At 38.5% G+C, this 24,850-nt stretch overlaps 1 pseudogene; it reads left to right on the forward strand.

Moving 5' to 3' along the window:
• Positions 1 to 2,661: 2,661 nt before the first annotated feature.
• Positions 2,662 to 3,013, forward strand: LOC117704377 (NADH dehydrogenase [ubiquinone] 1 beta subcomplex subunit 4 pseudogene; annotated as a pseudogene).
• Positions 3,014 to 24,850: the final 21,837 nt, after the last annotated feature.

Genomic DNA, 24,850 nt, shown 5'->3' on the forward strand with positions numbered 1-24,850 from the left:
GGAAACCTAATTAATACCAGGCTTTATTTTAAAACAATGATCTAATAAAAAGGAAGGAAGGAAGGAAGGAAGGAAGGAAGGAAGGAAGGAAGGAAGGAAGGAAGGAAGGAAGGAAGGAAGGGAGGGAGGGAAGGGAAAGGAAAGAAAGGAAGGAGGGAGAGAGGGAGGGAGGGACTGAGGAAGGAAGGGAATATGCAAAAGGAATGATAGAACCATGGAGTAGCATGCTGAAAGCTTTTTTAATGGCTCAAGAAAACAACCTGAAACTTCATGGCTGTAGATTGTAAAATGCAGCATATGCACTAGACATGAAAATATAACAAATACACAATGTGTGAACAATATAGAAATCTATGTAACTCTTAGCTAACTACTTATGTAACTACTGTCATTTCAGTTGATAAATATTTTTATCTCATGCCTTACTTTTTATGAATTGGATATTTCCAAACAATTAAAGAATGTAAATTGAAGCTTGGAGAAATATTCAGTGACATACCCATGAGATTATTCACCACAGTCAACCTAGAGGGAGAGAAGAAAGTCATTGGATTATCTCATGCAAAGTGTTTGTACACTTGAAACCAGGATTTGTGAAATAAGAAATATTTGAAGGAGAGAAGATGAAGGAGAGGAGAAGCTAGGTGATGAGAGAGAGAAAGAGAGAAAGAGAGAAAGAGAGAAAGAGAGAAAGAGAAAGAGAGAAAGAGAGAGGGGGCATGGAGGCAGATGTTCACATGTCTCCACCAGTCAAAGATAGTTTTTATATCTAGGTTGGGTATTGGGTTACGCTTCTGATTGAGCATTACCAAACTTATAAATCCTTTGGTTAACATTTTAAAAAATTGTATGAAAGCAAAAAGGAAAGGGGGGCACAGGACAGGGGTTTTCTAGGGAGGGGAAATGGGAAAGGGGGTGGCATCTGAAACGTAAATAAAATATAAAATAAAAAAAAGAAATATTTGAACCACACTGAAAACACTAAGGAGGTTCTTCATATTTTATTCCTGATAATTCTAGATAGCAGAACTAATTTCATGGATAAAGGAGGAGCCACAAAAGAATCATTTGAAGAAGAAATAAATGTTTCTTTTTTGTCTTTGATCACATATAATTCACAATACTCAAAATACCCATTTATCAAAAACCCAGAGGAGGCTGGACTCCCACGAGCTCTAACACACCCAGGAGTGTAGAGGGCATGTTTGTGGTTTTTTTCTGCTGGATACTGAAGAAGCATGGTGGCTGCCAGAGTGACAGGTGAGACATGCTGATGTTGGGACAAAGAATGATGCTGACATGTGAGTTTGCTGTATGAATGGGAAGCTGTATTGGACATATGTTCCCAACCCACCTTTGCTTACCTATACCCCTGATGGAACACTGTGCATCCTGTTGATCTTACAATTCTTATAGATGCTAAGTCCATTTCCAGCAAGTGTCTCAATCCGAAATCCTGCACATAGGACTTCTCAGAGAGTTATTTTTACATCCCATGGGCAGTGTTCAAACTTGCCCCTCAGAGTGGCATTTTGTAAGCATCTGAAGTCTGCATGCTTCACTCACCCAGACCTCTCTGCTCCTCCTGTCAGCCCAGTACTCATGAATTGGAAGGGTACGGTAGTTATCCACTCTGGCTCCCTTTGAAGCCCATCTTTCTCATGTGAATTTAAACTCTAGAAATGTGGAGCTTTATTAATTTTTATGCTCTGAGCTCATAGGACAGTGTCTGACACTTCACAGACATGGGGATATTAATAAACCATTTTACTATCTTGAAAGGTTCACTGAGACTTTCCATAACTCTGTGATTTGACATTAATTCTTTGCTGAACCTTTCTCCTCATGTGCAAAACTAAGAAAACTTATATAGCTGACATAACTAATTATACTTAGTGTATAACTAAGGATCATTAAGACGTTTTAAGATGAGTCTTGTGGATCAGGCCTATAGGTGGATCTCAACTACTCAGGTGGTTAAGGCAGGAAGCCCAGCTTGAGCTGCAGACTGATGGTAAGGCCAGTCTGACCAACTCAGCACCCTATCTCAAGACACATAAAAGGAGGGATGGATATGTGGTGCAGTAGCAGAATACTCAACCAAGATGCCAGACAGCATGTTCAATTTCCTTTACTAGAAAAAGTGGGGAAAGGGTTTTAAAGGAAAACTAAACAAATACAATTAAAATTGATCCCATTAGCTCTGCATTGATATGTAATGACACATATATAATCAATTTCAACCTAAATAGGAATTCAATAAGTAAGATATCACTAGCAACATTGAAGAGAGGAAGTATCATAAGCTTCTCATGGAGTCATATCTACAGCAAGAAAATGTATGTCCAGACTTTCAAGGCCTCTCCACTATTGCTTTGCTTGAAACAAAGACACTGGGAGCTAACCTGCTCGGTTTTGGAACAACAGTCTCACAATTTCATTCTGGCCTCTTCACCTTCATTCCCCCACAATCTCTCAAGAATAGAGATTTCTATTTCACTGCAGATATGAAAGCATCATTACAGCTAGACTTTTCTCCCTTCCAAATCAGCTTTCTAAGCATGTAAAAGATATAGACAATAATACATCCCTTTATCCATATCTGCTGGCATATTCTGCTACTTGCTGAGGGAAAATTAAAATTTGCTACTCAGAGCCAAGATGTTTGGTTCTAGATATAAGCCTGTGTCCCTGGCTGTTCTCCCCAGTTCCCTCATCTGATGTGTCTTCAGAGACCTGAATGGTGCAGGTCCCATGCTCGGCTACAAAGGCCTGCCTTAAATGCCAGTATCTGCTTCAATACAAGAATCCCAATCAGAAATACACAATAAAGATACTGCCTTAATTCATTAGACCAGCAAATGTTTACCATAATTTCAGACCCACTCCTAAGAACTCACTTTAGGGCATTTGGGCCTCTCATTTTTTGGTATTATGTTTTTAAAACAGACAGGGACAGAACAGACTTTTCTGGGAAGGAAAATTAGACCGAACATTCCACCGCTCCTATTAAGTTTGACAAGGATAACTCTATTCTCACATAAATAAACCTACTAATCACTAAAAAATAAATTTTGCTATTCAAGAAAACTTTTCCACTTAATGGGGCCTAAATTATCACCAGTATTAGAACAATACTCTTTTTACTGAACAAATTTCCTGGTTTTTTGTCATCATTCAGATCATTCTAGAGTTAGTGATGACCATGCATTACATGTACCATTTGTATGTACAGCCATTGACAAAATAGCTTTATCATATAAGTTCATATTATCTCTGCATATGACTACTTTTATACAGAAAATATGTATGGAGGAATTAGAATGTTTCTGCCCATAAGATTGTCTAATTAGTTGGAGAAAATGGAAAGGTGGGGGAAAGCAACTGAATTATAGCATGATCAGGCTCATGCTGCTTTCTATAGCAGTGTGGAAAAACTTGTAGCACGGGAGAAAGTTTGGTGATACTTTTGAAAACCTTCACACCTACAGAAGAACTTGACCTGTGACTGGAAATTACGTCTGGAAGGAAAGCATAATGACCTCCAGGCAGACAGAAAACCAAACACAAATGTTGACAGATTTGAAAGAAAGCAGCAGAAAGATGTCATGTGTTGAAATACCATGGAAGTCAAAAGCAGTGATCTGGAGCCAAACACTTGAAGTTCACAGACCATTGCCACCAGGTGAGACCCATCTGTGCCTAGATCGTCAGCATGATGGTCTCATAGGATTGCCATTAGCATTAAAAGTCCCCATGTATGCAAACCCATAAAATAAAATTTGGTATGTAGAAAATACTCTGTAGTTACAGGACTCTTTGGGCAGGATGTGACTGACAAAATGCAAACATCCAAGAGGTCTACTTTCTTGAGTGGGAATGCTGAAATGAAGGTTCACTTCCACAACACAGCAATTTCCTTTAAAGATGAAAAGAATCTACTACTCAAAGCCTGAACATGGACAAATGTGTTTACAAATGAATCCAGTATCACTTTAAAATAAGATACATGATCCTGCTCTCTTCCCCATGATGAATTTCCTAAGTGGTAATCCCTGTCTGATTAGGTTACACAGAACTCAGTTAAATAATGTCTGTTTTCTTTAACATAAATTATGTCTCTTACAGACTCTGAAGCTACCTTGGAAAACTTAATCTCATTTTTGTATATCTCTACTTTCTTTACTTCTTCAGACAGAAGTTGAAGGAGGGTAGAAATAGATGCATGTTTAGCCTTCACATTAAAACAAAGGTGTCCCCCGGCCCCATGTTGACTACAGTGCTTCAAACTGCATGAGAAAAATTGATCAAATTAGAAATTAATATGCTACAAAATAATAAGGCAAAAAAATAATAAGACAAGGAAAGTCCCTGTACTACATAAAGTTATGTGTTCTACATTCTTTGCTTATACTAAATATTTGAGTCACATAACTTTGTATCTCTTTTTTTCAGCAACAGACTAGTTTGCTGATAGTTTAGTTGCATAAGGAAAAAAACAAGAGTACTGAGTGTAAATTTGGCAGTGCTATCAGTACTGAAGTCAATTGTGTGTGTGTGTGTGTGTGTGTGTGTGTGTGTGTGTGTGTGTGTGTGTGTGTGTTTAACACATTAGACTACTTAGTCTATGTATACTTAGGTTAATTGTAGTTTTATGGACCAACTTTTTGGTTGAGCATCATCTGTATCTGTTACCTGTGCTTTCTTCCTATTATACAGTGGTACATCAGTGTGGTAAGACATACATATCAAAATATGTTAAATACTGTTAAATTTTGTTTTTATGAGTATTTCAGCTTAGGATAAGTGTTCCTTTGTGATTGGTAACACCTGACATCTGGTAGATTATGGAAGAGGGGGCATTGCATGTTTGGGGCTCACTTCTCTCTGAGGTACCACCAACTGCATTCAGCTAAAAAGAAAAGCATCAAGAGGTATTACTAACCTGCTTAGAGAAGAGCAGCTACAGCAGTCTTTTGTGTCCTCTGCTTCATCTCTTCCATGTCTGTTTATGTATACATGTTCCAACAATATTCTATATGTAATTATTGCAGAATTTGTTACTTAATATGAATATATATGCACATATAGCAATATATAAGATAAATTTTATGACACTATTTTATTTTTATTAAAAATGGATTTTTCTCTTATACAATACATCCCAGCCACAGTTTCTCCTCCTCTCATGTCTCCCTATAACCTCATAATTCTCTTCAATAATTACATGGAATGTTCTTTAAGCATTTTAATTTATTCTAGTAACTTGTTCATGTACATTTTGCTAAACTTATACCAAGCTGAAAGGGCATTCTTAGTCATACCAATCTTTGTCATATATAAAAGTTTATATTTAGGGAGCATGCCTATTCAACTACAGTTTGATTGCCATTGGAATCAGCTAGAGTAGAAATAAAAGAATCATCTGTTACCAGAACAAACAAATATAATCATAAATATACAGACAAGATGGGATTATACAGCAGGAAGAGCACTGTGCTAACTTCCCAACTCAGCAGCTGTCCATCACAATCAACTCTGACCACAGTGTGCCCAAGAAAGAAGCTAAGTGGATGTGAGCCGGTGACATGGTTCCCCATTTTCTACCTTGAAATAGTATTTGGGACATGCAGATTTGTAAAAGTTAGGCCTGGTTCTTCCTCCCAGCCCCATGTTCACAGAAATAAGACTCATACTCAACACATATTTACAAATACCTTAGTTATATAGTGAGGCTCTTCTACGACTAGATCATAACTTATAAAATAATCCATTTGTTCTAATCTACATTCTGCCATATGATTGCTGACCTGTGCTGAAGCACCCTGTGTCTGTACACATCACATCTTCTCTAGAGAATCTCCTGCACCTCGTTCTATCCCAGAATCCTTTCTGCCTCCCAGATGTCCTGCTTTCTATTCTATGGCCCTTTCTTGTAGGCCACAGTTTTTTTTTTAACTGATAATAATGCATCCATACAATGCATATGAGATTCTCTCTACACAGATTCATCAATAGCAATATCAACTTTTCACTATGAGATCCTTCTTTCCTAACTAGGGAGCCATTTAGTATTTATTGAGTACTTAAAATGTATGAACCACTGTTCAGTGTTGTCACTCTGCTCACGAGAATATTTCCCAATGCATAAAAACTCAAACATGAAGGGAGAATGTTCATGCAAGCATAATTGTACATTATAGTTTATTTTGGAAAAAAATAACATTTTGTTTTATATGGAAATAATTTGTTTAGATCAAAATGTAATTTATTTCTTATATTTAAACAAAATCTCTACCTTTGATGGTGTCAAATTAGTACCATGAAAACAAATTTATTTTCTGAGAACTATGTAGAAGGGATTCATCTCCTGCCACTGAACAGTCCTAAAGCAGTTGCTGACAGTGGCTTCTTTTCTTCCAGAGTCACTGCTCAGCAACCTCCGCCATTTTATTACAAAAGGAAAGGAATCACAGTGGTGGGGAATGCCAAGGTCTAGACTGTGAGGCTCCTCCTTCCTGGTGCTCACAAGCTGTTTTATCACCCAGGCCTTGACATTTGCTGCAGTAGAACATTGTGAACAAGTTACCACATCAAACAGTGATATCGGCCATCCCTAATGTTTTCCATAAACATTTCTGTCTGCGGGGAATAGACCCAAGGTGGGAAACTGCTCCCAACAGAATAATGAATTTCCCAATTTGGGAAAGAAAAACTCATTGCATTTCTCTAGACTACAAATATTTCTTTTTTTTTTTTTCCTAAATTCAATGAGCAGAGTAAATAATGAGATTTTTGTTGTCTGTTTGTTATTATTTATAATTCTCCTGAGGCATTTGAGTTCAGTTCATGATCAACCTGAGTAATTTAATGTTTTCCTAATCAAAATGCATTATTTCCACACACTAACTAGCCACAGCGAATATAAACATGTGTAGTCAACTCACCAGTATTTAACCCTCACCAAGCTTTGAAAGCCCAGGCCCTAAGAATGTTACTGCTGCTGAGACAAAGAATCTATGTGCTTACTTTCCTGAAGTAGAGGTAGGTGTCATTTTCTCTGAAGCCCATTTCTTTATTCTCTCCATCAATCAAAATTTCAAATGACTCTCAGGACCATCTCAGTATCTTCTCCAGGATAGTTATGAGCACAACGGATCTGATTTTGAAACTGACAGATTTCCCTCAGTCCTAACCCATCAAATCACCCTAGAAAGCTATAAAGATCTGAGTTAAAATTTTTACTACATCTTTTATTAGCTATAAGACTTGAAACAAAATATTCACCATTACACATCTGTTTCCTTACAAACAACTCAAAGTATTTCTTGACATTTGAAAACAATGTCAGATAGTAAATATCCTATTCACTAACATCAAGAAAGCTTAGATCCTACAACATTCCCAAAATTTACAGTCTTTTTCTATTTCTGAAATATATTACTTTGTAATGGCTAAAGAAACTGCATTTTGTGCTAAGCATTTATCTTGGTACCTAGTAAGTACTTGTCTCTGACTCAAGCTCCTAACAACCCTGACTCTTGATCCTCACGCAGAAATATACAACCTTGATCATCTACTTGCTATGATATGGTGACCAGCTGATTTTGGTTTCTGTAACCTGCTAATGCAGACATTCAAGGACTATTTTGAGATTGTATTGATTGTATTGTGATTGTATTGTATCTAATCATGGCAAATTTAATTAAACAAAATAGCTCTTGTGGTTTTCACCTTTAAAAGCCCTTCTTTCACCCACCTCTGGGCAGCACATCTCTGACTGGGATAGAAACTGTGGCCTTGCTTGCAGTTTTAATGAATTTGGCTAATTATAATCTGAATTAAGTCTGATGGTCTTTTCCTAGGGTCTCAAATTACATAACAAGTTCTTGAATTTTTAATTCTCTTTGCATTTATATTTTAGAACTTCAACAAATTTGTAACATCTTTGATAGCAAACACTGAATTTTTGTATTGGATAATGAGTCAATACAGAAAGACCAACATAGATAACTGTAGATGTAGATAACTGACAATCAGTTATTTGGAGGAGGATCTATAAAGACCACTTATAAGCTATTATCTAAAAGAAGACATGAAAAGTAACGTTTAGAAAGAGTATACACACAAGACAGAAAGAAGCTAGCCATGGAAGACAGAGACTACAGGATTATCTCCCATGATAAATAGATTGTATGAAAAACAAAAATAATTAGGATGACAGCATATTTTAATAAAAGAGAATAAATTTATTCTCAGTGGAATTTAAGAGTGAATACTAATACTGTTGATAGCAGACTGAGTCATATGAAGAGCTGCAAAGGCAGACTGTCCCAGAGAAGATCCCTACAGTGGAAAAGACATGAGACTGGAGGACATTGTGACAAATGTCCGATCTATACTTTACCATGTAAAATTATCAGATAATTTGAATATAAAAGATGTGAATATGAAATCTAGTCACTGTCCTTTCTTGTTTAGTTAAATGATTTTCTTGAGCTTTGCTTTCATTAATGCTATACTATATAAAGTATCACTCTACCTACACCAATTTCAGTGGAGATAAATAAAATAAGATATATGTCAGTACTTTTTTCCAACACATTATTTTTATTGATTATTTTGGAATTTAACATCGTGCATCCATATCACACTTTCCAGTCTTCTTAGGTCCATCCTCCAACCCTTGTGACCAACCGTCCTTCTCCCCAAAACAAAAAAGAAAAAGAAGGAAAAAAACAAACAAGTCCAATTTACATTGCCAATGATCACTGGAACACAGACAAACTCCCAGTGGCCAGCCCCTTAAAGAAAACTAAGTTCTTCCCCATCTACACCCCTGCCAGAAGCAATCAGTTTTGGAGAGCTATACTTCAGCATCCTTATCATAATTTTTAAGAGTTCTCTTTGATGGTTTCTGTCTAGACTATTACTTTTGGGGGGAAATAGGGATTGTCACAGAAGCCTTCTGTGTCTGTCTTTCTCAACTGTGAATCTGGAATCATCAATACCACTGCAAAAGTAGCTTTCTTATTCTTCCCAGTCAGTGGAAGCACATGCCGTGGACCTCAGCATAATCTCTAGTGCAATAAAGACCATGGACATTAACATGTCCCTCTGTCACAGCAGAAACCAAGGACATCAACATGACCTCCAGGGCAACATGGACCTGAACACCAATAAGATCACTAACAGCAATACTACCCATGAACATCAGCATGGCTTCATGTAGCACCACAGACCACAGACATCCAAATTTCCTTCAGGAATAATTCAAGCCATGAACATCAACACAACCTCATACCAGTTAGAATGGCTAAGATCAAAATCTCAGGTAACAGCAGATACAGGATGTAGAGAAAGATGAACACTTCTTCATTGTTGTTGGGATTGCAAACTAGAACAACCACTCTGGAAATCAGTCTGGCTGTTCTTCAGAAAATTGAACATAACACTACCTGAGGACCCAGCTATACCACTCCTGGGCATATACCCAAAAGATGCTCCAACATATAACAAGGACACATGCTCCACTATGTTCATTGCAGCCTTATTTATAATAGCCAGAATCTGGAAAGAACCCAGATGTCCTTCAACAGAGGAATGGATACAGAAAATGTGGTACATTTACGCAATAGAGTACTACTTGGGTATTAAAAACAATGAATTCCAGAAATTCTTAGGCAAATGGATGGAACTAGAAAATATCATCCTGGGTGAGGTAACCCAATCACAAAAGAACACACATGGTATACACTCATTGATAAGTGGATATTAGCCCAAAAGCTCAAAATACCCAAGATACAATTCACAGACCACATGAAGCTCAAGAAGGAAGACCAATGTATAGCTACTTCAGTACTGCTTAGAAGGGGGAACAAAATACTCAAGGGAGGAAATACAGGAACAAAGTGTAGAGCAGAAACTGAAGAAAAGGCCATCCAGAGACTGTCTCACCTGGGAATCCATCACATATACGGACACCAAACCCAGACACTATTACAGATGCCAAGAAGTGTTTGCTGACAGGAGACTGATATAGCTGTCTCCTGAGAGGCTCTGCTGGAGCCTGACAAATACAGAAGCAGATGTTCACAGCTAACCATTAGACTGAGCATGGAGGAGTTAGAGACAGGACTGAAGGAGCTAAAGGGGTTTGCAACCCACAGGAAGAACAACAATATCAACCATCCAGACTCCCCAGAACTTCCAGCAATTAAACTACTGCTCGGGCCGCCCCAACGTAGGGCTAGTGTGGACCCCAACATTTATTTTGGCGCCCAACGTGGGACAGCGAGAACAAGAGATCCAGTGAGGAACCAAACCAAAGAGTACATATAGAGAGACCCATGGCTCCAGCCATATATGTAGCAGAGGGTGGCCTTGTTGGATATCAATGGGAGGAGAGGCCCTTTGTCCTGGGAAGGCTCAAGTCCCCAGTGTAGGGGAATGCCAGGGCAGGGAGGTGGAAGTGGGTGGGTGGGTGGGTGAGTGAGCACACTCATAGAAACAGGGGGAGGGAGGAGGGGATAGTGGTTTCTGGAGAGGAAACTGGAAAGGGGGATAACATTTGAAATGTAAATAAATAAAATATCTATTAACAAAAAATACCCAGACCAAAAAATAAGGCTATAAATGTTTTTTTAAAAAAAAAAATCTTTCTGTATCAAAATCTACATCAGTGGTAAATTTTAGGATAAACAAACAAAGAATACCAGAAACTAGTATAAGGTAAGGTCCTATCAGATAGGAGAGAAAATGAAAGAGGCAGAAAAATGTGAAGGATGAAGGAAATAAACTTGAATATAAGAAATTTGACAGAACTCGAATGTGTGTCTATCTCAGCATCTACTGAGAGTGCTGGAGTTATTGATGCGCACCCTCTACCACTGTCTGCTTTGCTCAACAGTTCTAGAAAAACAAATCTAAAAGATTTCACCCATAAAGATAAACATATGATAAATTAATTCCATGCCTACGTACCCTTTTGTGGCAAAGAGTAAGCCATGAAGTATTGGGATGATGAGAAGGTCTGATACAGCTGTGGGATGCATCCTGGAAAACTTGGCCTCACCATCACAGGAACAGTGACTAAAGACAGATAAAATGCATTCCATCCTGCTGTCAGTGATACAATATACCAGTGGGATACAACAGAACTTGGTTAGTTGTAGCACAGGGCTATGTCAATATCCTCTATAGTAACCAGTTTGAAATATCTGTACATTTCACTCTATGAAAATATCTAGCCTTCAGTGCTCCTAAAACCATCTCTACAAAACCATCTTAAGAATAGGAATGATCCTGAAAATGAGTCTGGTCTTTGAATTAAATGAGAACTTCAAAGTGACTGAAGGCATCACGATTTGCCTCTTTTATATCTAAACAATCTTCCTTTGCATTTCACCAGTGCATACACATGTAAAATCATATTCTCTGTGGCTGGGATATATTGTATGAGGAAAAAAATCTATTTTCTATTGCTTAACATGTTACTTATTCATATGTTTATGGAATGCCTCAGTAGAAAAGGGAGTTTGATGCTGTAGCATGAAGGCTTAAGGACATATCCTCAAAATTCAAGCTTTGAGTGGCTATGTGCACCTATATTTCCACCATTGTGAAAGGTGGACATGGGAGGATTGCTGAGGGTTATGAACCACCAGTCTAGCTCCAGATTCAATGAAAGATGCTGTATCAGCAGTGTGTGGTACAGAGGGACAGAGCAGGACAACCAATGTCCTTATCTTGGCTTTATGTGTGCTGTGCTTATACACACACACAGGCACATAAACTACACACACACACACACACACACACACACACACACACACACACATATATATATATATATATATATATATATATATATATATATACATATACATACACAGGTTATTTATTCTTTTTTAATTATTATTGTAGGTTTGATGACATTATTAAACATTCAAACATACTTCAAACATAAAAATCACAGTAAAAGCCAGTAAATGCAGACAAGCATTAAGATTTTAGAAGAGAGTCAAAACAGGTAAGTGACCTGCCTGACCACTGAACTGCCCCACTTCCTAGATTTGGTTCCCAAAGACTCATTCCACTGCAGCCAACCTTTGTCCCACCTTACCACTGTCCCCTCCCATGTGGTGGTGCACCAACTGCCTCACAGGCCCCAATTCAAGTAGACTCTCATTGCCCAGGTACAGGCCATACCTGTCATAAGAACAGATGAGTGACCCACCTGCCAACTGAAGTGCCCCACTCCCTAGTTTCAGGACCAAAGACCTATTTCACTGTACCCCCTTTCCACCCCACTGCCTATCCCACAGCTAGACACCTGGGCCCAATATCATCCTTCTACTGCTTATAAGAATCACACCTCAACATCAAAGATAGACATTACCTCAGAGTAAAGAATGGAAAAAAAAAATTTCCAAGCAAATGGACCCAAAAAAGCAAGCTGGTGTAGCTATTATCATATCTAACAAAATAAACTTCAAGCCAAAAAATAAGCAAGAGAAGTGGGGAAAAACATTTCATACTCAGCAAAGAAAATAATCCAACCAGATGACATTTCAATTCTTAACAACTATCACCCAAATACAAGGCCATGCACAATTGTAAAAGAAACTTTACTCAAGCTTAATTCAGACATTGACCTTCACTCATTAAAAGAGGAAGACTTCAATACCTCATCCTCACCAATAGACATGCCATCCACACAAAAACTAAACAAGGAAATAGAGGAGATAACAGATGTTATGACTCAAATAGACCTAATAAATATCTACAGAACATTTCACCCAAGCACAAAAGAATACATCTTTTTCCCAGCATGTCACAGAAAATTCTCCAAAGTTGACCACATACTCAGTCACAACCCAATTCCTAACAAATAAAAGAAAACTGACATAATCTCCTGCATCCTGTCAGAAGACTAGAGATTAAAGCTGGATTTCAACCACAAAAACTCATAAAAACTGAAAAATTCCCTGTTGAATGACCACTGGGTTGGGGAAGAAATAAATAAAGAAATTAACGACTTTCTAGACTTCAATAAAAATGAATGCACAACATAACCAACCTTTTGAGACACAATAAAAACAGTGCTAAGCAGAAATTTCATAGCACTAAGTGCCTTCATAAAGAAATTGGAGAGAACTCATATTAACAACTTAACAGCACACCTGAAAGCTCTAGAACAAAAAGAATCAAACACACCCAAGAGGAGTAGAGCATAAGAAATAATCAAACTTGGTGATGAAATCAAATAAATAGAAACAAAGAAAACAATGCAAATAATTGATGAAACAGAGAGTTGGTTTTTTGAGAAAGTCAACAAGATAGACAAACCCTTATTCAAACTAGCTAAAAGGCAGAGAGACAATATCCAAATTAATAAAATCAGAAGCAAAAGAAAACGTGACAACAGACACCCATAAAATCCAACAAATCAATACTTCAAAAACCTATGCTCCACAAAATTGGAAAATCTAAAAGAAATGGACAATTTTCTCAAGAGATATCATTTACCAAAATTAAAGATCAGATAAATAATGTAAATAGACCTAAAACCCCTAATGAAATATCAGTCAATAAAAGAAAAAAAAAAAAAAAAAAAAAAAAAAAAAAAAAAAAAAAAAAAAAAAGCCCAAGGCCAGGTGGCTTTAATGTAGAATTCTACCAGACTTTCAAAACAGAGTTAATGTCAATACTTCTAAAATTATTCCACAAAATAGAAACAGAAGGAACATTGCCAAATTCATTCTATGAGGCCACAGTAACCGTGATACACAAAGATTCAAGATTCAAAAAAGAATTACAAAACAATTTTCTTCATGAACACTGATGCAAAAATATTCAATAAAGTACTCATAATCTGAATCCAATTATACATCAAAAAGATCGTCCACCATGATCATCCCAGAGATGCAGAGGTAGTTCAAACATATGAAGATCTATCAATATAATCCACCATATAAACAACCTGAAAGAAAACAGACACATGATCATCTCATTAGATGCTGAAAACGACTTTGACAAAATCTAAGATCCTTTTTATGATAAAATTTTGGAGAAATCAGGGATACAAGGAATATACATAAATATAGAAAAAGCAATATACAGCAAGCCAATAGCAAACAGTAAATTAAATGGAGAAAAACTTAAGGCAATTCTACTAAAATCAGGCATGAGACAAGGCTGACAACTCTCTCCTTATCTATTCAACATAATGCTTGAAGTTCTAGCTAGAACAATAAGGGAACTAAAAGAGATCAGGGGAATACAAATTAGAAAGGAAGTCAAAGTATCACTGTTTGTAGATGATATAATAGTATATGTAAATGACCCCAAAAATGCTACCAGTAAACTTCTACAGCTGATAAACAATTCAGCAAAGTGACTGGAAACAAGATTAATTCAAAAAGAAAAAAAATCAGTAGCCTTCTTTTATACAAATAAACTGAGAAAAAATCAGGGAAACAACACCCTTCAAAATAGCCATGAATAGTATAAAATATCTTGGGGTAACTCTAACAAAGCAAGTAAAAGAACTACATGATAAAAACTTAAGTCTTTGAAGAAGAAAAGTGAAGAAGAAATCAGAAGATGGAAAGGTCTCCCATGCTCATGGATTAGTAGGATTAACATAGCAAGAATCTTACTAAAAGCAATCTATAAATTTAACTCTTTACATATCTTAAATAACAATGTTTAACCTCAAAAAACAAAAAACTCAGGATACCAAAAAAAAATCCTACAAAATAAAAGAACCTCTGGAGGTATTGCCTTCCCTGATTTCAAGTTGTACTGACAAGTGGTAGTAATAAAAATTGCATAGTATTGATATAAAAACAAACACAGAGATCAATGAAATTGAATCAAAGACCCAAATAGCTGTAAATCCACATACCCATGGACACCTGATTTTTTTATAAAGAAGCCAGAAGTATACAGTGGTGGTTGGGGGGAAAGCACCTTCAACAGTGCTCATCTAACTATATGTCAGCATGTAAAAGAATTCAAATAGATCCCTATTTATCACCCTGCACAAAACTCACTTCTGATTGTATCAAAGGCTTCAACATAAAACCAGATACACTAAATCTAATAGAAGAGAAAGTGGAGAATAACCTTCAATGCATTGCACAGGAGTCAGTTTCCTGAACAAACATCAATCGCACAGGAAACTGAAAAGATTCTGTAAGGGGAAAAAAATGCTGTCAAAAGGACAAAATGGCAGCCTAAAGAATGGGAAATTTTTTTCACCAACTCCACATCTGACAGAGAGCTAATAATTAAACTATAAAAAGAACTAAAGAAACTAGACATCACAAACTAAATAAATCAATTAAAACTGCCTTACAGAACTAAACAGAAAATTTCCAACAGAGGAATCTCAAATGGCCAAAATCACTTCAAGAAATGTTCAACATCCTTAGCCATCAAGGAAATGCAAATCAAATCGACTTTGAGATTCTATCTTAGACCATTAGAATATCTAAGATCAAAAACACAAGCAACAGCATATGAGGATGCAAACTTGTACAGCCACTTAGGAAATCAGCATGACAGTTTCTCAGATAATTAAGAATCAATCTACCTCAAGATCCAAGTATACCACTTCCAGGTATATACTCAAAGTATGCTCCATCCTACCACCAAGGACACTTTCTCAGTTATATTCATAGCATCTTTATACATAATAGACAGAAACTGGTAATAGCCTAGATGTCCCTTAAATATGCTACGTGGATATTAGCTGTAAAGTAAAAGACAAACATGTAACAACGCACAGACCCAGGGAAGCTAAATAACAAGGAGGGCTTAAGGGAGGATACAAGGATCTCCCTAGAAAGGGGATATAGAATAGATTTTACTGGTAGACTCAGGTCCTGAGCAGGTTTGAGAACAGGGGGAATCAGGTGGGAGGCAGAAAATAATGGGCAAAATAACTGCAATTGGGACACTACAATTCAGGGATGATGAAGAATCCTAGTGCCATGGAAACACCATGGAATCTATTAGAGTAACTCTAAGCAAAGACCACTAGTAATGAACTGACCATCTTCTGTAACCAGTTAGGGCTTCAAGTGGAAGGACTGAAACATCAACCAAGCCACAAAACCTTTAACTACATTTGTTCTACCTACAGAATGTTCTGGGACCAGAGCCTGGCAGAATCATCATTAGAGAGACTCCATTCAGCAACTGATGGGAGCAGATGCAGAGTCCCACGGACAAATATTAAGCACAGTTCGGGGAGTCCTAAAGTAGAGGAAGAGGGGGAAGAAAAGGAGGACAAGAAGGAAGAGGAGGAGGAGGAGGAGGAGGAGGAGCAGGAACAGGAGGAAAAGGAGCAAGAGGAGCAGGAGGAGCAGGAGGAGCAGGAGGAGCAGGAGGAGCAGGAGGAGCAGGAGGAGCAGGAGGAGCAGGAGGAGCAGGAGGAGCAGGAGGAGCAGGAGCAGGAGGATAAAGAACTAGAGAAACCAGAGGAGTCAGGGAAACCAGACTATAACAGGGTCCTTGGTAAATCAACTGACACAGACTCATGGGGGCTCACAGAGATCAGGGAGCCTGTAGGAGTCTGACCTAGGTGCTCTGTATATATGTTAACTAACTAGTTTGGTATTCTAATGGTATTCCTTTTTTAATCTTTTTTTTAATATTTTATTTACATTTCAGATGTGATCCTTTTTCCCCATTCCCTCCCACCCAGGAATTCCCTATCCTATCCCCCTTCCTCCTGCTTCTATGAGGATGTGGCCCCACCCACCCACTCCCACCTCCCCACCCTCGAATTCCCCCATACTGGGGCATCCAGCCTTCACTAGACCAAGGACTTCCTCACCAACCTATGCCCAACAATGCCATCCTCCCCTACATATACAGCTAGAGTCATGGGTCTCTCCCTATATGCTTCCAAGCTGGTGGTTGACACCCTGGGATATCTGGTTGGTGGGTATTGTTGCTCTCCTCATGGGGCTGCAAACCCTTTCAACTCCTTCAGTCTTCTCTCTCACTCCTCCATTGGGAACCCCATGATCAGTTCAGTGGTTAGCTGTGAACATGGACCTCTGTATATGTCAGGCTTTTGAGGTTCCTCAGAAAAATGAACATAGCGTTACCTGAGGACCCAGCTATACCACTCCTGGGCATATACCCAGAAGATGCTCCAACATATAACAATGACACATGCTCCACTATGCTCATAGCATCCTTATTTATAATAGCCAGAAGCTGGAAAAAACAGATGTCCTTCAACAGAGGACAATGGATACAGAAAATGTGGTACATTTACACAATGGAATATTATTCAGCTATTAAAAACAATGAATTCCAGAAATTCTTAGGCAAATGGATGGAACAAGAATATATCATCCTGGATGATGTAACCCAATCACAAAAGAACACACATGGTATGTACTCACTGATAAGTGGATATTAGCCCAAAGGCTCAAAATATCCACTATTTGCAGATAATATGATAGTATACTTAAGTAACCCTAAAATTTCCACCAGAGAACTCCTAAACCTGATAAACAACTTTAGCAAAGTGGCTGGATATAAAATCAACTCAAACAAATCAGTAGCCTTCCTCTATTCAAAGGATAAACAGGCTGAGAAAGAAATCAGGGAAAATGACACCCTTCACAATAGTTAAAAACAATATAAAATACCTTGGAGTGAATCTAACCAAGCAAGTAAAAGATCTGTATGACAAGAACTTCAAGTCTTTGAAGAAAGAAATAGAAGAAGATCTCAGAAGATGGAAAGATCTCCCATGCTCCTGGATTGGCAGGACTAATTTAGTAAAAATGGCCATCTTGCCAAAAGCAATCTACAGATTCAATGCAATCCTCATCAAAATCCCAAATCAATTCTTCATAGAGATAGAGCAATTTGCAAATTCGTTTGGAATAACAAAAAACCCAGGATATCGAGAACTATTCTCAACAATAAAAAAACTTCTGGGGGAATCACCGTCCCTGACCTCAAACTACAGAACAATAGTGATAGAAACTACATGGTATTGGTACAGAAACAGGCAGGAAGATCAGTGGAATAGAGTTAAAGATCCAGAAATGAACCCATACACCTATGGTCACTTGATCTTTGACAAAGGAGCTAAAATCATCCAGTGGAAAAAGGACATTTTCAGCAAATGGTGCTGGTTCAACTAGAGGTCAGCATGTAGAAGGATGCAAATCAATCCAATCTTATCCCCTTGTACAAAGCTCAAGTCCAAGTGGATAAAGGACCTTCACATAAAACCAGATACACTGAAACTAATAGAAGAGAAGGTGGGGAAGACCCTCGAATACCTAGGCACAGGGGAAAAGTTCCTGAACAGAAAACCAATGGCTTATGCTCTAAGATCAAGAATTGACAAATGGGACCTCATAAAATTGCAAAGCTTCTGTAAGGCAAAGGTCAATAAAACAAAACGGCAACCAACAGTTTGGGAAAAGATCTTTACCAATCCTACATCCGATAGAGGGCTAATGTCCAAGATATACAAAGAACTCAAGAAATTAGACTCCAAACAACCAAATAACTCTATTTAAAAACAGGGTACAGAGCTAAACAAAGAATTCTCAACTGAAGAATCTCGAATGGCGGAGAAGCACCTTAAGAGATGCTCAACATCCTTAGTCATCAGGGAAATACAAATCAAAACAACCCTGAGATACCACTTCATACCAGTCAGAATGGCTAAGATAAAAAAACTCAGGTGATAGTAGATGCTGGCGAGGATGTGAAGAAAGAGGAACACTCCTCCATTGTTGGAGGGGTTGCAAGCTAGAACAACCACTCTGGAAATCAGTCTGGCGGTTCCTCGGAAAATTGGACATAACACTACCTGAGGACCCAGCTACACCACTCCTGGACATATACCCAGAAGATGCTCTAACATATAACAAGGACATATGCTTCACTATGTTCATAACAGCCTTATTTATAATAGCCAGAAGCTGGAAAGAACCCAGATGTCCTTAAACAGAGGAATGGATACAAAAAATGTGGTACATTTACACAATGGAATATTACTCAGCTATTAAAAATAATGAATTTGAGAAATTCTTAGGTAAATGGATGGAACACGAAAATATCATCCTGGGTGAGGTAACCCAATCACAAAAGAACACACATGGTATTTACTCACTGATAAGCGGAGATTAGTCCAAAACCTTGAAACAGCCAAGATTCAACTAACAGACCACATGAAGTTCATGAAGAAGGAAGAACAAGTGTGGATGCCTAGGTCTTACTTAGAAGGAGTAACAAAATACCCAAGGGAGCAAATATGGAGACAAAGTGTGGGACAGAAACTGAAGGAGGGGTCGTCTGGGGACCATTCCACCTGGGTATTCATCCCATGTGCAGTCACCAAAGATAGACGCTGATATGGATGTCAGAAATTGCATGCTGACAGGAGCCTGATATAGCTGTGTCCTTAGAGGTCTCCCAGAGTCTGACATACCTCAGAGGCAGATGCTCACAGCTAACCATTGATCTGATCAAGGGTTCCCAATGGAGAAGTTAGAGAGAAGACTGAAGGAGCTGAAAGGGTTGGTGGCCCCATGAGGAGAGCAACAATACCAGCCAACCAGAGCTCCCCAGGGTCTAAACCACCAGCCTAGGAGCACATAGGGAGGGACCCATGACTCTAGCTGTATATGTTGGGGAGGATGGCCTTGTTGGGCATAGGTGGGAAAGGAGATCTTTGGTCCCATGAAGGCTGAACACTGAGTGGGGAGGAATTCGAGGGTGGGGAGGTTGGAGTGGGGGGTAGGTGGGAGCACACCCTCATAGAAGCAGGAGGAGGGGGGATGGGATAAGGGGTTCCTGGGTGGTGCAGGGAATGGGGTAAGTGGATAAAATTTGAAATGTAAATATAATATCCAATAAAAGGGGGGTTAGGGCATAAAATCTGAAATGTAAATATAATATACAATTAAAAAAGGAAAAAATAACAATTTGAGTAATGTCAATAATTTTCATAGATTATATGGCTAATTCAGTATAATATTGTATTTCTACTTAGAATCTTGGTAAAGGATCCAGAGCTTGGGGGTCTCTCAGCACTGTCAATATACCTTTGCTATTTAGCTTTGTGCGGTAACATTTTCAGTAGTAAGACGACTGTCATAGTGGAAAACATATTTTAAAGAAAGCATGTTCTCAACAGAGTTCACTATAAAAATGCATGTGCCACATTTGCTTACACAATATTGACATTTAATTCTAACTTACATAATTGGATTGTTCCTGCCAGGCTGCTGATCAATATGATAGCCATAGAGTCAGTAAAAGGCCAGTCTTTTAGAACAAGAGCATGAAATCCTTTCAAATTGCTTTCTCTTAGTATCATGCACTATCTAATGCCTATTTTGAATTAATCTGCATTTTTATGTCTTACTCTCTAATTGACTATTTCATCTTTAATGGGCAGGATATTGAGCAACTGAGTGTACAAACTGCCATAATTATTTTTAAAACCAAAGTATATACTTAAATACTCTCAATTATGAGCTGATAAGTAAAGATATAGTTTATTCACAGCTTGAGACCCTAAGTCCCATCATTTGCAATTTGACTGTCTAATATAAAATGTGAGGCCTCTCAAGTTAATCTGATTTTCTCCTAAAATCCATTGTAGTAGGGCCTTTTATTGTTTTGCAGACAAAATTAAGGACCTTAGCATACTTCTTTGAAAACATATTCCTATGAAGAAATTTTACTGTGCATACCATACCAATTTTCTAATTCCAAAAGGAAGAAAACACACACACACACAGACACACACACACAGACACACACATTCAAAAGCAGTAGATTCCAATAAGTACGTTCGCTATTTATAGAGACAGTGAGGACAAAAGAAATCTGTGATTCCTGTTTATTGCTCCCTACAATTCAAAACAGCTTCTGCAGAGGAGTGAAGTTCAACCACACATGATCCCACTTATCAAGGGATTCCAAATGGCAGTTCACTGCCTTGGGATTGATGAGGTTACAAAGATAAAGCTTGGGAGAACACTCTCCTTCCAGGAATGAAACAGCAAAGACTGATCTCTTTCTCATTTCTCCCTGAGCCTCAATACTAAATTGCCTGTTAAGGACAGGGAAAGGAGCTGGGATTGTCTGTCAGCTTCTCTTATGTCTGTCACATCTCAAACATCCTATAACTATTCTCATGTAATTTTAGTAAGAAAAATGAAGGCAATTGTCTTCAAATATCAACTTCACCAAGACATACATAATAATAATATACGGCATTCTGTATGCCCTAGTATTTAGTGGGACCTTTAAACTTCATGATTCACCAATCATCTCTTCATTGTATATATTTTACTGTATTACATTTCTAAGGGGGTGTCTTAGTTAGGGTTTTATTGTTGTGAAGAGGCATCATGACCATGGAAACTCTTATAAAAGAAAACATATGACTGGGGTTGGCTTACTGATTCAGAAGTTAAGTCCATTATAATCGTGGTGAGAAGCATGACAGTGTGCAGGCAGACACGATGCTAAAGAAGGAGCTGAGAGTTTTACATCTTGAGCCACAGGCAGCAGAAGGAGACTGCCACACTGGCCGTAGCTTCAGCATAAGGAAACTCAAAGCCCACCCCTACAGTGGCATACTTCCTCTAACAAGGCCACACCTACTCTAACAAGGCCATTTCCTAATAGTGCCACTCCCTGTGGGTCTATGGGTCCATTTTCTTTCAAAAACCCACAGGGGAGTGTGGACAAACATCTATGTACCCACACAGGACACTGGGGCTAAACCAAAACAGCCATCCCACTAAGTCTAGCTTGGTGAGGCAGTGGATTTATTGAGGTTAACTTCAAGTTTCCTTAGCTTGCTGAGTTTCATTTACTTCCTTAGCTTGCTGAGTTTCATTTGCTTTGGAAGTTTTATGAGCCTCACTTCTCTCTCTTAAAGAGAATGTTTTGTTTTGTAAAAAAACAAAAACCTAACTAATACCATTATAACCATAAAAGAAACTGCATGAGTTATTCATGGTCACACCATAAATGCTAGAATCAGCAAAATTCAAGTCTTCTATAGTAAGACCTTTTGCTGAGTTTCTTTTTCATTGAATTGTTGAGGGGTTTTTTTTCTCCTTTTTTAACTTTAGTATGTCTCCCCTGATTAATTTATTAATTAACTTTACATACTAGTGGCTGGGCCCCATCCAGGTATGCCCCTCCAGCAGTCCATCCCCTTCTCTTCTGGGAGAATGGAGGCCTCCATGTATATACCACCCACCCTGGCACAAGTCTCTGCTGGGCTAAGTGAATTCTCTCCCACTGAGGTCAGACAAAGCAGCCCTGCCAAGGAAATGGAGTCCATAGATAAGCAACAGCTTTACGGACAGCCCTGTTCCAGTTGCTGGGGACCCACCTGAAGTGGGTCTGCTAAATATGTGCAGTGGGCCTAGGTCCAGCCCATGTACCCTCCTTGGTTGGTGGTTCAGTCTCTGAGAGCCCTCAAGAGTCAAACTTAGTTGACTCTGCAAAGTAACTTAGAATAAAGATAGGTCAACTTGAACAAGAACGATGGAGCTGGCCTCCAACATGTATCCTCCCCAGCATGTGCTATCACTTCAGTTTTTGATCTTAGCCATTCTGATGAGTATAGGATGAAATCTCAGAGTCGTTTTGATTTGCATTTTCCTGATAACTAAGGACTTTGAACATTTCTTTAAGTGCATCTTGGCCATTGGAGATTCCTTTGTTGAGAATTCTCTGTTTAGCTCTGTACTCAATTTTTTAATTTGGTTATTTGGGTTTTTGCTGTATAACTTCTTGATAACCTTTTGGATATTAACCCTCTGTTAGATGTAGAGTTTGGTTAAGATCTTTTCTCAATCTGTATGCTGCCATTTGTCCTATTGACAGTGTCCTTTGCCTTACAGAATTTTTTCAGTTTTATGAAGTCCGATTTATCAGTTGTTGATCTTATTTGTAGCCTGAACCATTGGTGTTCTGTTCAGAAAGGTTGGGGGTACCCTCCAGAATGCACCAGAGACCTGGGAGGTGAGAGACTCTCAGGACCTGAAGGGAGGGACCTTAAATGAAATGCCCAACAGTAAGAGGAAACTTATAGAGCCCACCTCCAGCATGAAGACAGGGCATCAAGTAAGGAAGGGGGTTGCCATCCCATGGTCAAAACTCTGACCCATAATTGTTCCTGTCCAAAAGAACTTCGGGGATGGAAATGGAGAGGAGCTTGAGGAAAAGAAGGTCCAGAGACAGGCCCAAAGTGGGATCCAGCTCAAAAGGAGGTCCCAAGGCCTGAAACTATTACTGAAGCTATGGAGCGCCCACAAAAAGGGACCTACCGTGACTGCCCTCCAAAAGACCCAACAAGCAGCTAAAAGAGTCAGATGCAGATATTTGCACCCCGCCAATGGACAGAAGCTGCTCAACCCTGTGGTTGAATTAGGGAAAGGCTGGAAGAAGCTGAGAAGGAGGGCAACCCTGTAGGTGAACCAGCAGTCTTAATTAATGGACCCCCTAGATCTCTCAAACACTAGACCACCAACCAGGCAGCATACACCAGCTAATATGAGTCCCCCAACACATATACAGCAGAGAACTGCCAGGTTCTGGAGCAGTCAGAGAAGATGCACCTAACCTCAAGAGACTGGAGGCCCCAGGGAGTTTAGAAGTCTGGTTGGGTAGAGGGTTGGGGTGGAGACATCCTTGTGGAGACAGGAAGGAGGTATGGATCAAAGGGTGTACAGGGCTGTGGGAGAATAAAATCTGGAGAGAAAGAAAGAAAAGAAAGAAAGAAAGGAAAGAAGGAAGGAAGGAAAAGAAAAGAAAGTTGTCTCCTGTACCAAGGCATTCAACGGTATTTCCCACTTTCTCTTCTATTAGATTTAGTATATCCAATAAGGTCTTTGATTCACTTTGGCTTGAGTTTTGTACAGGTTGATAGATTTGGATCTACTTCCATTCTTCTACATGCAGACATTCAGTTAGACCAGCACAATTTGTTGAAGATGCTTTCTTTTTTTCCATTATATGATTTTTGGCTTCTTTGACAAATATCAAGTGACTGTAGATGTTTGAATTCTATTTCTGGGCTTCAGTTCAATTCCATTGATGATCCTGTCTGTTTCTATAACAATACCATGAAGTTTTTATTACTATTGCTGGGCAGTACAACTTAAAATCCGGGATGGTGATACCTCCAGAAGTTCTCTTACTGTTCAGGATTGTTTTAGCTATCCTAGCTTTTTGGTTTTTCCATATGAAAGTGGAAATTACTCTTCCAAGGTCTGTAAAACAATGTATTGGAATTTTAATGGGAATTGCATTGAATCTGTAGATTGCTTTTGGTAAGCCATTTTCACTATGTTAATTCGACCAATTCATGAGCATGGGAGATCTTTCCATCTTCAAATGTCTTCTTCAATTTCTTTTTTCAGAGACTTGAAGTTCTTGTCATACAGGTCTTTCACTTGCTTGGTTAAAGTTACTCCAAGGTATTTTATATTATTTGTGGCTATTATAAAGGGTGTTGTTACCAATTACCAGAATTTTTATCTTCTTATTTATTTTCTTTCATTGCTATATGCCACACTTCTTTTTAAACTTTAACATCGAGGCACAAGTTCTCACACTAACTATGCACATGACTTCCAGCACAACTCCATTGTTCCCTATTCTTTGTTTTCTAGTCTATTTGACATATGATTAAGGCAGTCTCTCATTGGATTCTGGTGAATTCATTCCCCTCTTCAAAACTGTTTATCTATTGCCTTAATAATTTCTAGAGTCCAGGGACTATAGGTATGCTGGTTAGACTTCATCCTCAACATGACTGGAT

This window comes from Arvicanthis niloticus, chromosome 1 (assembly GCF_011762505.2).
Source record: "Arvicanthis niloticus isolate mArvNil1 chromosome 1, mArvNil1.pat.X, whole genome shotgun sequence".
Lineage (NCBI taxonomy): Eukaryota > Metazoa > Chordata > Mammalia > Rodentia > Muridae > Arvicanthis > Arvicanthis niloticus.